Raw genomic sequence first — 13,427 nt, forward strand, 5'->3', positions numbered from 1 at the left:
GTCAAAATTCATAGAATGTACACTGAGTGAAACTTTATGTAAATTATGGACTTTGACAGACAATAACGTTTCAATGTAGGTTCACTGATTATAGCAAATATACCATTGTTGTGCAGAGTATCAATAGTTGGAGAGGTTGTGTGTGAGTGAAGTTTGGGAGACAGGGAATATATGAAAACTCTCTTTAATTTCCACTTATTTTGCTATGAACATAAAATTGCTGTAAAATACTTTATTAATTCAAAAAATCCAACAAAATATCCATGAAACATATGGTTTCATTGTTGAATTTCTATCAGACACTTAAGAAGAAATTAACACCAATTTTACTCATACTCTTCCAAAAACAGATGAGTAAGGAACACTTGCTAATTTAATTTAGAGGCCAATATTTTCATAGAAGTTGAAGAACTTACATTTTATAGTCTTTCACAAAACTACAGTAATCAAAACAGTATGGTACTGGCATAGAAATAGACATACAGAACAATGGAATGCAAGAGGAAATCTAGAAATAAAGCCATATATCTATGGTTAATTGATTTCCAATAATGGTTCAAAGTCCATAGAATTTTATATTTCAATACACTTAATGATTTAAATATTGATGTACATTTAAAAAAAAATACTTAGGAGACTATGGGACTTCAGAATGTAACAAAGCAATCTCTTACAAATGTATGAAACAACCTAAATATAGAAGGTGGAGAAAATGTTTTTGAAGGACAGGGAAGCCTGGCATGCTGCAGACCATGGGGTTGCAAAGAGTCAGACAGTGAGTCTCTTATAGATAGCATATAGTTAGGCCTTATTTTCTTTTAATTATTTCAGCCATTCTATGCCTTTGACTGGAGAATTAAAAAATTTACATTTAAATAAATTATTGATACATAAGAACTTAGTCACATTACCTTATAAATTATAATATATAGTTGTATATAATTAAACTTATACTTATCTATAATTTAAAATGTAACATATTTGTATATTACATATATTTGGTGTTTTTCCCATTTTTGTCTACCTTTTTACCACTTTGGTTTAGGTGATTTAAACTCTTTTCAGTACTCAATTTTACTTTTTATGTTGGCTTATTGCCTCTATTTTTCAGCATTTTTGTTAGTTTATCCTGGGATTAAAATGTGTATTCTTATCTTAACACAGCATCCTCAGTAGTAATTGTGACAGGGAGTTTTTCAGGCTGGTGGACAGTTACATCATTTGGAACTTTAGATCTACATGAAGGACTTAAAAACACCAGAAATGTTGGAAAATAAATGATAGGAATACAACCAGTGGAGTAAATGGGACTATACTAATACAGGGATTTTAACTTTTTTTTTTTTTTTTTTGGGATTTTAACTTTTATATGAAGTGGTAGAATATTAATACTGAGGATGTGTTTTTATGACACACAGTGGCTCAAAGTAAAGGGATGCAAAAAATAATCAAAGTAAATAGAAACAAAAAGACAGCAAGGGTAGCTATATTTATGTCAGTCAGAATAGACCTCAAGTCAAAAATTAAAACAAGAGAAAAAATGATCATTATATTATGGTAAAGGGGTAGATTCACAAAGGGGATATAATAGTTGTAAATACATGTGTACTCAGTGTTAATAAATATATTCAATATATTAAAAAATACTAATAGAAATGGAGTAATAGAAAAATAATACAGTAGTAGTAGGGGACTTAAATACCCCTCTCAACAATGAATAGATCATTCAGACATAAAATTAGTAAGGAAACACTGAACTTCAATTATACTTTAGAATATTCTATCCGTAGAACTGGCGCCAACCTGCTTGTCTTGTGAAACATATCTTAAGGTGGTTGGCTACAGAGTCCAGGGACACTGAGTCTCATGCCAATTTGTTGATTGGCAGGGCCAAATCCCTGCAAGTCCAAAGGATCCTAGGATTATTGCCAGACTACTGGTGGGCAGGTAAGCCCCTGGCAATAATAGGCTAGAGGGAAGACTCCAAAATGGTACTTTATAGTACCAGCGTCTTTGACACTGTTTATGAAAGAATAAACTTTCAATAGTGGCTTTCCTGGTAGCTCAGGGGGTAAAGAATCTTTCTGCAATGGGGGATATCCAGGTTCAATCCCTGGGTTGGGAAGATCCCCTGGAGAAGAGAATGGCAACTCACTCCAGTATTCTTGCCTGGGAAATCCCATGGACAGAGGAGGCTGGCAGGCTACACTCCATGGGGTCACAGAGTCAGCCACAACTAAGTGACTAATACTAACTAAACTTTGATAAATGGCAGCTACCAGTGTTTGTACCACATGGGGAGTTCCAGTTGGCTTCCATATCTCCAGGAGGCTGTCCAAGGTCAGCCAGTGGGTTTGACTCAGGCTCCATTCAAATTATAGTCTCTGATCTGGGCCTTGGGGATTGAGATTTTGTCCATTCCCTTTAAAGTAGGACTCTGTATCCTACAACCCTCTCACTCTCCCCAAAATAAGTCCTTCTGGCCTTCTAAAGCCAGGCAATGTAGGGGCTCACCTTTCCAGTGTAAAACGCCTGGGCTGGAGAGCCCAGTGTGAGGCTTGGAATACTCACTTCTTAGGGAGAAACTTTGTGATTGTAATCATCCTCCCATTTGTGTATCACCAAGCCAGGGGTATGGGTCAAGATTATACTGTGTCTCTATTCCTCTTACCTGACTTGTTGGGGTTCATTCCTTATATCTTTAGGTGTGGGAATATTTTCTGCTAGTCTTCATGTCAGTCTCATTGATGGCTGCTCTATAAATAGTTGTAATGTTAGGAAGACTATGGTAGGAGGTGAAATCAGGGTCTTCCTATACCACCATATTGGCTACCAAGTATTCCATATCACATTATTATTACTATTGATTATATAAGTATACTGTATACTATACACCTTCATGGATCACAGCCTTGTTATGGCAAAGGGGCTTGTATAACTCAATGAGGCTATGAGTCATGCTGAGTAGGGTCACACAGTTGGATGGGTGGAGAGTTCTGTCAAAATGTGGTTCACTGAAGAAGGGAATGGCAAACCACTCCAGTATTCTTGTCTTAAGAACCCCATGAACAGCATGAAAAGGAAAAAAGATATGACAGTGGAAGATGAACTCCCCAGGTTGGTATGTGTCCAATATGCCATTGGGGAAGAGTAGAGAAATGGCTCCAGAAAGAATGAACCAGCTGGGTCAAAGAGGAAACATTCCTTAGTCATGGATGTCTGGTGGTGAAAGTGAATTTCGATGCTATAAATAACAATTGCATAGGAACCTGGAATGTTAGGTCCATGAATCAAGGTAAATCGGACATGATCAAGCAGGAGATGGCAAAAGTGAAGATCAACATCTTAGGAATCAGCGGACTAAAATTGATTGGAATCGGTGAGTTTAATTCAGATGACCATATTTACCACTGTGGGCAAAAATCCCTTAGAAGAGATGGAGTAGGTTTAATATCAACAGAAGAGTCTGAAATGCAGTACTTGGGTGCAATCTCAAAAATGACAGAATGATCTCATTTCATTTCCAAGACAAACCATTCAACATCACAGTAAGCCAAGTCTATGCCCCAACCACTATTGCTGAAGAAGCTGAAGCTGATCAATTCTATGAAGACCTATAAGACCTTCTAGAACTAATACCAACAACAACAAAAATGATGTCGTTTTCATCATAGGGGACTGGAATGTGAAAGTAAGAAGTCAAGAGATACCTGGAAAAACAGGCAAGTTTTGCCTTGGAATACAAAGTGAAGCAAGGCACAGACTCACAGAGTTTTGTTAAGAGAATGCGCTGGTCATAGCAAACACCCTCTTCCAACAACACAGGAGATAATTCTACATATGGACTTCACCAGATGGTTAATAATGTAATGAGATTGAGTATATACTTTGCAGCCAAAGATGGAGAAGCTCTACACAGTCAGCAAAAACATAACTGGGAGCTGACTGTGCCTCAGATCATGATCCCTTATTGCAAAATTCAGGTTTAAATTGAAGAAAGTAGGGAAAACCACTAGGCCATTCAGGTATGACCTAAATCAAATTTCTTATGATTATATAGTAGAGGTGCTGAATATATTCAAGGGATTAGATCTGGTAGAAACAGTGCCTAAAGAACTATGGATGGAGGTTCAGAACATTGTACAGGAAGTGGTGACCAAAACCATCACAAAGAAAAAGAAAGGAAAGAAAGCAAAATGGTGTCTGAGGAGGCCTTACAAATAGCTGAGAAAAGAAGAGAAGTGAAAGATAAGGGAGAAAGGGAAAGATATACCAACTAAAAGCAGAGTTCCAGAGAATAGCAAGGAGGGATAATAAAGCCTTCTTAAGTGAACAATGCAAAGAAATAGAGAAAAATAATAGAATGGGAAAGAGTAATTATCTCTTTGAGAAAATTGGATATATCAAGGGAACATTTCATGCAAAGATAGGCACAATAAAGGACAGAAACGGTAGGGACCTAACAGAAGCAGAAGATATGAAGAAAAGGTTTCAAGAATACACAGGAAAACTATACAGAAAAGATGATAATTATCCTGGTAAAAATGATGGTGTGGTCACTCATCTAGAGCCAGATATCCTGGAGTATGAAGTTAAATGGACCTAAGAAAGCATTGCTATGAACAAAGCCAGTGGAGGTGATGGAATTCCAGCTAAGCTTTCAAAATCTTAAGAGATAAGGCTGTTAAAGTGCTGCACTCAATATGCAGTAAATTTAGAAAACTCAGCTGTGGCCACAGGAGTGTTTTTATTCCAATTCCCAAAAAGTACCATGCCAAATAATGTGCAAAGTACTGTAAAATTGTGCTTATTTCACTAGCAAAGTAACTGTCAAAGTTCTTCAATCTAGGCTTCAAATGTATGTGAACCAAGAACTTCCAGATATACAAGCTGGATTTAGAAAAGTCAGAGGAACCAGAGATCAAATTGTCAATATTTGTTGGATTGTAGGGAAAGCACAGGAATTCCAAAAAACATCTCTCTCTGCTTCATTGACTATACTACAACCTTTGTGTGGATCACAATAAACTGGAAAATTCTTAAAAAGATGGGAATAGCAGACCATCTTACCTTTATCCTGAGAAACCTGTACACAAGTAAAAAAAAAATATTTAGAACCAGACATAGAGTAATGGACTGGTTCCATATTGAGAAAGGAGTACATAAGGCTGTATATTGTCACCCTGCATATTTAACTTATATGCAGAGTACATCTTGGAAAATGCTGGGTGAATCACAAGCTGGAATCAAGATTTCCAAGAGAAATATCAACAACCTCAGATATGCAGATGATACCACTTTAATGGTAGAAAGAGAAGAGCTAAAGAGCCCCTTGGTGAAAGCGAAAGAGGAGATCGAAAGAGCTGGCTTAAACTCTTAAAACTCAACATTCAAAAAAGGAAGATCATGGCAGCCCATCCCATCACTTCATGGCAAATAGATGGGGAAAATGTGAAAACAGTGTCAGATTTCCTTTTCTTGGATTCCAAAATCAATGTGAACTGTGATTGCAGCCATGAAATTAAAAGACACTTGCTCCTTGGGATAATAGCTAAGACAAGACTAGACAGTGTATTGAAAAGCACAGACATCACTTTGTCAACAAAGGTCCGTATAGCCAAAGCTATGATTTTTCCAGTAGTCATGTGTGGATGACTTCCCTGGTGTATGGCTTCCCTGGCGGCTCAGATGGTAAAGCGTCTGCCTGCAATGCAGGAGACCCAGGTTCGATCCCTGGGTTGGGAAGATCCCCTGGAGAAGGAAATGGCAATCGACTTCAGTATTCTTGACTGGAAAATCCCATGGATGGAGGAGCCTGGTGGGCTACAGTCCATGCGGTCGCAAAGAGTCGGACACGACTGAGCAACTTCACTTTCACTTTCATGTATAGATGTGAGAGTTGGACTATAAAGAAGGCTAGTACCAAAGAATTGATGCTTTCAAACTGGTGCTGGAGAAGACTCTTGAGAGTCCCTTGGACAGCAAGGAGATCAAACCAAGCAATCCTAAAGGAAATCAACCCTGAATATTCACTGGGAGGACTGATGCTGAAGCTGAAGCTCCAATATTTTGGACACCTGATGCAAAGCGCCAAGTCACTGGAAAATATTCTGACGCTGGTAAGGTTTGAGGGCAAGAGGACTCAATGGGTATGAGTTTGAGCAAATTCCTGGAGATAGTGAAGTACAGGGAAGCCTGGTGTGCTGCTGCAGTTCATGGAGTCACAAAGAGTCAGACATGACTTAGTGACTGAACAACAACAATGAACAAGTAAGGAGTCTGGTGAGGTGCTCTGTGATGTTCTTCCCTGCTATGTAGAGCTTGGTGACAGCATGAGGCAGGGAGTAACCCTCAAAGATAGGGACAGTGCAAATGATCCCATCCCCACTGTCCACCACTAGGCCTGTGACAGAGGCAGAGGCATAGAGTGCTACAACCATGTGGTTGGACAGGTAGAAGGCAGGCACACTGAAGATCTCAAACTTCATTTCTGTTGTCTTCTCATGAGTCTCCCTTGGATTCAAGGAGGCCTCAGTCATGATCACAGTCATTGAAAGGGTTTTACTCCCAGTTTCCACTCAAAACGTTACTTCCAGGGTTTCTTCATGTCATTTCATCCCCTTACCAGTTCAAGTTCAATAGGGTAGTACAAATGCAAGGTTTCATATTTCCACAAGCCTTCTTCCCCTACAAAGTACTTTTTCTGATTATCTCTCGTCAAAGAGATTTTAAATTTAGGATGCCCCACCAGAGAGCTGAGGAGATAATGGCATCCAGTCTCTCCAGACTGGCCTACTTTGGAGAGTTCCAATCCATTGTCAAAAATTATAGGCTGGAATATCTAATACATATGGTTTGAACACGTCAACAGTATGCTCTTTCAAACCTCAACAAAATAAAGAACACTTAGCCATTTGGTGAGACAATAGGCACTGCTTGGAATTAAAACAGCCACAGGATTTCCAAGTTCTCAAGTTATCACTCAGGTGGAGCTAGAAGGCTGTTGCCGGTGCATAAAGTCCTCAACCCATGAATCTTGTCCCCTTTCAGTCATCCCAGGGCTTGCTGAGGTGATTTCAGTGATAATTACCCACTGTGTAATAACCTAGCCAAGGTAACAATTGTCCTCAGAGAACATCACAGGGTATTTAAGCCTGGGGTCTCTGAGCCACAAACCTTCCCTCTTTGGTAAAGAATGAAGCAGAGGAAGGCAAATTGTACCTATGAACAGCTTTGATAAGTCTGTGATGAAACAGAGACCAGGCTTTAGAACCAAGTGAAACTACCAAGCCATGGATTTGTCAAGATAACTGATTTCTCTGCTCCATTTAGCCACTGTTTCTGAAATGATTAAAATGCCTTTCCCTTGGGCATGGGAGAAACTAAGCACCAGATATAGGTCTATATCTCAGTGGGGATGCCTGCAACTCAGCTCCAGTAGGTACTGAGTACATTTGTCTTTTTCTCCATCCTTACAATTATTTTTAAAACTTATTTATTGAAATAAATTTCACATCCTGTATAATTCACCCACTGAAAACATGGATACTAGAGGGGGAAGGAGCAATGGGATGAATTGGGAGATTGGAATTGACATATACACACTACTATGTATGAAACAGATAACTAATGAGAACCTACTATATAGCACAGAGAACTCTACCAACGTTCTGTGGTGATATGAATGGAAAGGAAATCCAAAAAAGAAGGGATATATATATACAAACAGATGATTCACTTTGCTGTACAGCAGAAACTAACACAACAATTTAAAGCAACTATACTCCAATAAAATTAATCAAAAATAAAATAGAAGAAAATGTATACCACAGTGTTTAGTATATTTGCTGATATGTACAAACATCACAGATAAAAATTTAGACTATTCTCATCACCTCAGAAAGAATGTCATACCCTTGGCCAACACCCTGTATTCAAACCATTCCCCCTCAACCATAAGCAACTACTAATACATTTTCTGTCTTTATGAATTTGCCACTTTTGTACATTTCTTATAAATGGAAGCATAAACTTGCGGCTTTTTGTGCTTGGTGTCATTTATTTTACATATTGTTTTCAAGGTTCACCCATTGTTTGGATATAGCACATTTTGTTTATCCATTTGTTAGTTGATAGACATTTGGATTTTTCACACCTTGTAATTAATTAATATACTGCTAGAAACAATCTTGGCCATGTTTCTACAAAGACTTATGTTTTCATTTCCCTTGGTTATATAACTAGAAATGAAAAAGTTGAGTCACATGGTAAAACTGTCTTTAATCATTTCGGGAACTCTGAGTCTGTTTTTCAAAATATCAGGCATTTTACATTGCAAAGAGCAGTGTAGGAGAGTCACTAATATTTCATATGCTTGCCAACACTAATTAGTATCTGACATTTAAAATTCTAGGCATCATAGCAGGTGTGACGTGGCATCTCTGTTGTTGGGATTTCTATTCCTTTGATAACTAATGACATGAAACATTTTGTATGCTTATTGGCCACTAGTATATTTTCTTTGAAGAAGTATATATTCAGTTGCTTAGTCCATTTTAAGATAATTTTACATTTTAATTATTGAGTAGTGACAGTTCTTTATAGATGCTAGATAGAAATATTTTATTAGATACATGATATTCAAATATTTCCCTATTCTGTGCACTATCTTTCCACTTTCTTGATAGTAACTTTTATTTTATTTATTTATTTTTTTTTTTGTTTTTGATAGTAACTTTTAAATCACAAGCATTTGTATGTTTGATGAACTAGAATTTATCTATCTTGCCTTTTGTTGATAGTACTATTTGAGTCATATCTAAGAATATATTGACAAATATAATTTCATGAAGATCTACCCATATGTTTTCTTGTGTTTTACAATTTTAAATCATATAGTTAGGTCCTAATTTATACTTATTTATTTTTTATATATTGTGTGAGGTAAAATATGACTTCATTATTTTGTATGTTGCTATCCTGAATAAAATCACATATAAATAGAATTATATATTGTGACCAAGTTGAATTTATTCAATTGATGCACAGTTGGTTCAAAGTAAGGACATTAATCAGTACAGTAAATTATATTAATAGAATAAAGGACAAAAATCACAGAATCATCTCAACAGACAGCAGAAAATGCATTTGTCAAAACCCAACTTCCTTCATGATAGAAACATTCAAAAACAAGTAATAGAAATGAACTCCTCAACCTCATAAAGGGCATCTATGAAAAAATTCACAGCTAGAATTATACTTAATAGTGACAGACTTATTCTTTGCCACATATTGGGACTAGAATGAGGCATTCATTCTCACTCTTCTTACTCAACATTATACTGTACACTGAACTAGAGCTACTAGTCAAGCAAATAAACTAAAAAATATCCAGATTAGCAAAGAAGTGAAATTTTAAGTATTTGCAGATAACGTGGTCTGGCATATAGAAAATACAAAGGACTCCACTAAAAAATATCAGCAATGTTGTAGAATAAAAAAATAAAATATCATAGGTATAACCTCAGATATCTCTTGTGCTTTATTTAAAAAGGGCTTTTTAGAGGATACATCTTTGCTATAATCAATACATAATACATCAACAATATAATAAATGAAAAAAGCTTAAAGCTATCCCCCTAAGATCAGGAACAAAACAAAGATACCCACTCATACCAATTGCACTCAATATGATATTCGAAGTCCTAGCAATAGAAATTAGATAAGAAAAAGAAACAAAAGGCATTCAAATTGGAAAGGCAGAAGTAAAACTGTCACTATTTGCAGATGACATAATACACTAAAAAACCCTAAAACCTCCACCAAAAATCTTTTAGAATCAATAAATGAATTCAGTAAAGTTGCTGAACACGAGATTAATATACAGAATGTCTTGCATTTCTATACACTGATAATAAACTATCAGAAAGGGAAATTAAAGAAAAAAATTTAATTTATAATTAAATCAAAATGAATAATATAACAACCAGGAATAAATTTAACCAAAAAGGTGAAAAATATCTACACTGAAAACTATAAGAAAATAATGAAAGAAATCAAAGAAGACACAAATGAAAATATATCTCATGCTCATGGATTGGAAGAATTAATATTGTTGGACTGTCCATACTGTTCAAAGCAATCTACAGATTTAATGCAATCCATGTCAAAATTCCAATGGCATTTTTCACAGAAGAACAAATAATCTGAAATTTGTATGGGATTAAAAAAAAGGTCTCAAATAGTCAAAACAATCTTGAGAAAGAAGACCTAAGCTATAGGTATCACAATCTCTGATTTTAAACTAAAATACAAAGCTATAGTAGTCAAAACAGTATGGTGATGGTATAAAAACAGGCATGCTGCAACCCATGGGGTTGCAAAGAGTCAGGCATAACTTAGCGACTGAACAACAACAACGATTTCCAACAAAAGATGAAGGACTATACCATTGGGAATGGATACTTCCTTCAACAAATTGTGTTGAGAATACTGGTCAGCCACACACAAAAGAATGAAACTAGGCCACTGTCTTACACCATACACAAAAATTAACTAAAGTGGGTTATAGACTTTAATGTAATCTTAAAGTTGAAAAACTCTTTGAAGAAAATATAGGTGGTGAGTTTATTAACATTGATTTGGCATTTAATTTTGCAGTTTGGCTCCCAAAGTACAGGCAACAAAAGCAAAAGTAAGCAAGTGAAGGTACATCTAACTAAAATGCTTCTGCATAACCAAGGAAGTCACCAATAAAATGAAAAGGTAATCTACTTAATTGGAGAAAATATTTACAAATTATATATCCATTAAGAGTTTAATATCTGAAAAATATAAAGAACTCAAAAAACTCAATAGGGGGAAAATTTTTTTAAAAATGGACAGAAGTTCCTAAGATACTTTTCCAAATAAGACATACAGATGACCAACATTCACATGAAAAGATTTTCAACAAAGCTAATTATTAGGGTACTGAAAATCAAAATCACAATAAGATATCACCTCAGACCTGTTAGAATAACTATTATCAAACTCAAGAAGTAACTGTTCTTGATAAAAATATGTGAAAAGGAAACCTTCATACAACTCTTGGTGGGAATGTAAATTGGTGCAGCCACTATGGAAACAGAACAGAAATTCCTCAAAAAATTAAAATAGGTCTACTTATGATCTATTTCACTTCTGCATATTTATTTAAAAATATAAAACCACTAATTGTAAAAGATATATGCACCTCAATGTTCACTACAGCATTATTTAAAATAGCCACCATATGGAATCATATGGAAGAAATCTAAATGTCCATCAAAAGATGAGTGGATACAAATGTATATACAGATATACAAATTCACATATATATTAGAATACTACATAGTTATATAAGAGAAGGAAATCTTGGATTGCCCTGGTGGTCCAGTGGTTGGGAATCCACCTGCCAATGCAGAGGACATAATCCCTGTTCTGGAAAGAATCCACATGCTATAGGGCAACAAAACCCATGCACCACAACTATTGAAGCCCATGCACTCTGGAGCCCGTGTACCACATCTAAGACCATATGCCACAACTTCTGAAGTCTGCACACCCTAGAACCTGTTAACAAGAAATAAAACAAGAGGAGCCACCACAAGGAGAATCCCATGCACTGCAACTAGAGAGGAGTCCCACTTGCCACAACTAAAGAAAGCCAACGTGCATCAACAAAGGCCAAGCACAGTCAAAAATAAATGTTTTATTAAAGAAAAAAGGAAATATTAATATTTGCAACAATATGGATGGACTTTGAGGGTATTATGCTAAGTGAATAAGTCAGATAAATAAATACAAATACCTTATAATTTCACTTATATGTGGAATCTGAACAACAAAACAAATTAACAAAAAAAACATAACTCATACATATAGAGTACACACTGGTGATTGCTAGTGGATAAGAGAGTTGAGGATTGCCAAAATGGATGAGGAGAGTTAATTGTAGGATGGAAAATGGTAGCTAGATTTATTGTGGTGATCACTTTCTAGTATATACAAATATCCAATTATGATGTTGTATACCTGAAACTAACAATGTTATACACCAGTTTTACCTCATCTAAAAAAGTAAGATACTGCCAGATACTATAAGAATGGTAATAATGAAAAGAATGATAATAAATATTAGCAAGGATATGGAGAAATTGCTAGCTGGAATATAATTAATATATCCACTTTTGAAATACACATGAAAGTTTCTTTAAAAATTACACAGAAATTCCATATGACTCAGTCATTCAATTTCAAAGTATATACCCAAGGGAAATGAGAATAGAAATTCACACAAAAACTTATTCATTGAATGTCTATAGCAGCATTACTCATAATAGCCTAAAGGTGGAAACAACCCAAATGTCTGTTACATGATAAATGGATAAAAGTGGTATATCCATACAATGGAGTATTATATATATATTCAATATATGTTCAAAATAATGAATTGCTGATATATACTACAACACGGATGAACCTCAAAATAAGCTAAGTAAAATGCCTGTCACAAAAAAAAAATCACAGTGTATAATTCCATTTATATGAAATACCCAAAGCATGCAACTTTATAAAGAAAGAGTATATAAGCATTTTCCTAGAGTTTGGGAGAATGAGGTATTGGAGATGATGAGTAAAGGTTGTGGAATTTCTTCTTGGGGTGATAACAATGTTCTAAAATCTATTTTGGTGATGGCTGATGGTTACTCAACTCCGTGAATACACTAAAATCCATTGAATTGCATACTTGAAATGGATGAATTTTATGGTATATGAACTATATCTCAATGTTTGTTTTTTTAATTTTATTTATTTATTTGGCTGTGCTGGGTATCAGTTAAGGCATGTGGTATCTTACTTGGGGAATGTGGGATCCAGTTTCCTGACCAAGGATTGAACCTGGGACCCCTGCACTGGGAGCTGAGTCCCAGCCACTGGATGACCAGGGAAGTCCCTCAATGGTTGTGTGTGTATGTGTGTGTTTTAAATCTGTCCTCTAAAAGGGTTTCCCAGGTGGTACTAGTGGTAAAAGACTCACCTGCCAAAGCAGGAGACATCAGAGACATGGGTTCGATCCCTGGATCAGAAAGATCGCTTGGAGAGGGGCATGGCCACCTACTCCAGTATTCTTTCCTGGAGAATCCCTGGGCAGAGGAGCCTGACAGGGTATGGTCCATAAGAGTTCGACACAACTGAAGCAACTTAGCACACATGCAGGTGCTTCAAAAATATCTTATGGTTCTTGTCATCAACTTATTATCCTAAGAGTTCTTTCCTTCTCTACTACAAATCATTGGGGAGGAACCAAATTGATTGTAGTTGAATGAGAATAGAGAATAAATAAATCAAGATTTGACAGCTTTCTCAGTAATATGGGTATTCACATTAACTTCACTGGAATGAAA

The 13,427-nt window shown here is 35.9% G+C and overlaps 1 pseudogene; it reads right to left on the reverse strand.

Annotated features, from left to right (window-relative positions):
* Positions 1 to 1,150: 1,150 nt before the first annotated feature.
* Positions 1,151 to 8,197, reverse strand: LOC122690306 (annotated as a pseudogene).
* Between the last annotated feature and the right edge of the window lie 5,230 nt (positions 8,198 to 13,427).

This window comes from Cervus elaphus, chromosome X (assembly GCF_910594005.1).
Source record: "Cervus elaphus chromosome X, mCerEla1.1, whole genome shotgun sequence".
Classification (NCBI taxonomy): Eukaryota; Metazoa; Chordata; class Mammalia; order Artiodactyla; family Cervidae; genus Cervus; species Cervus elaphus.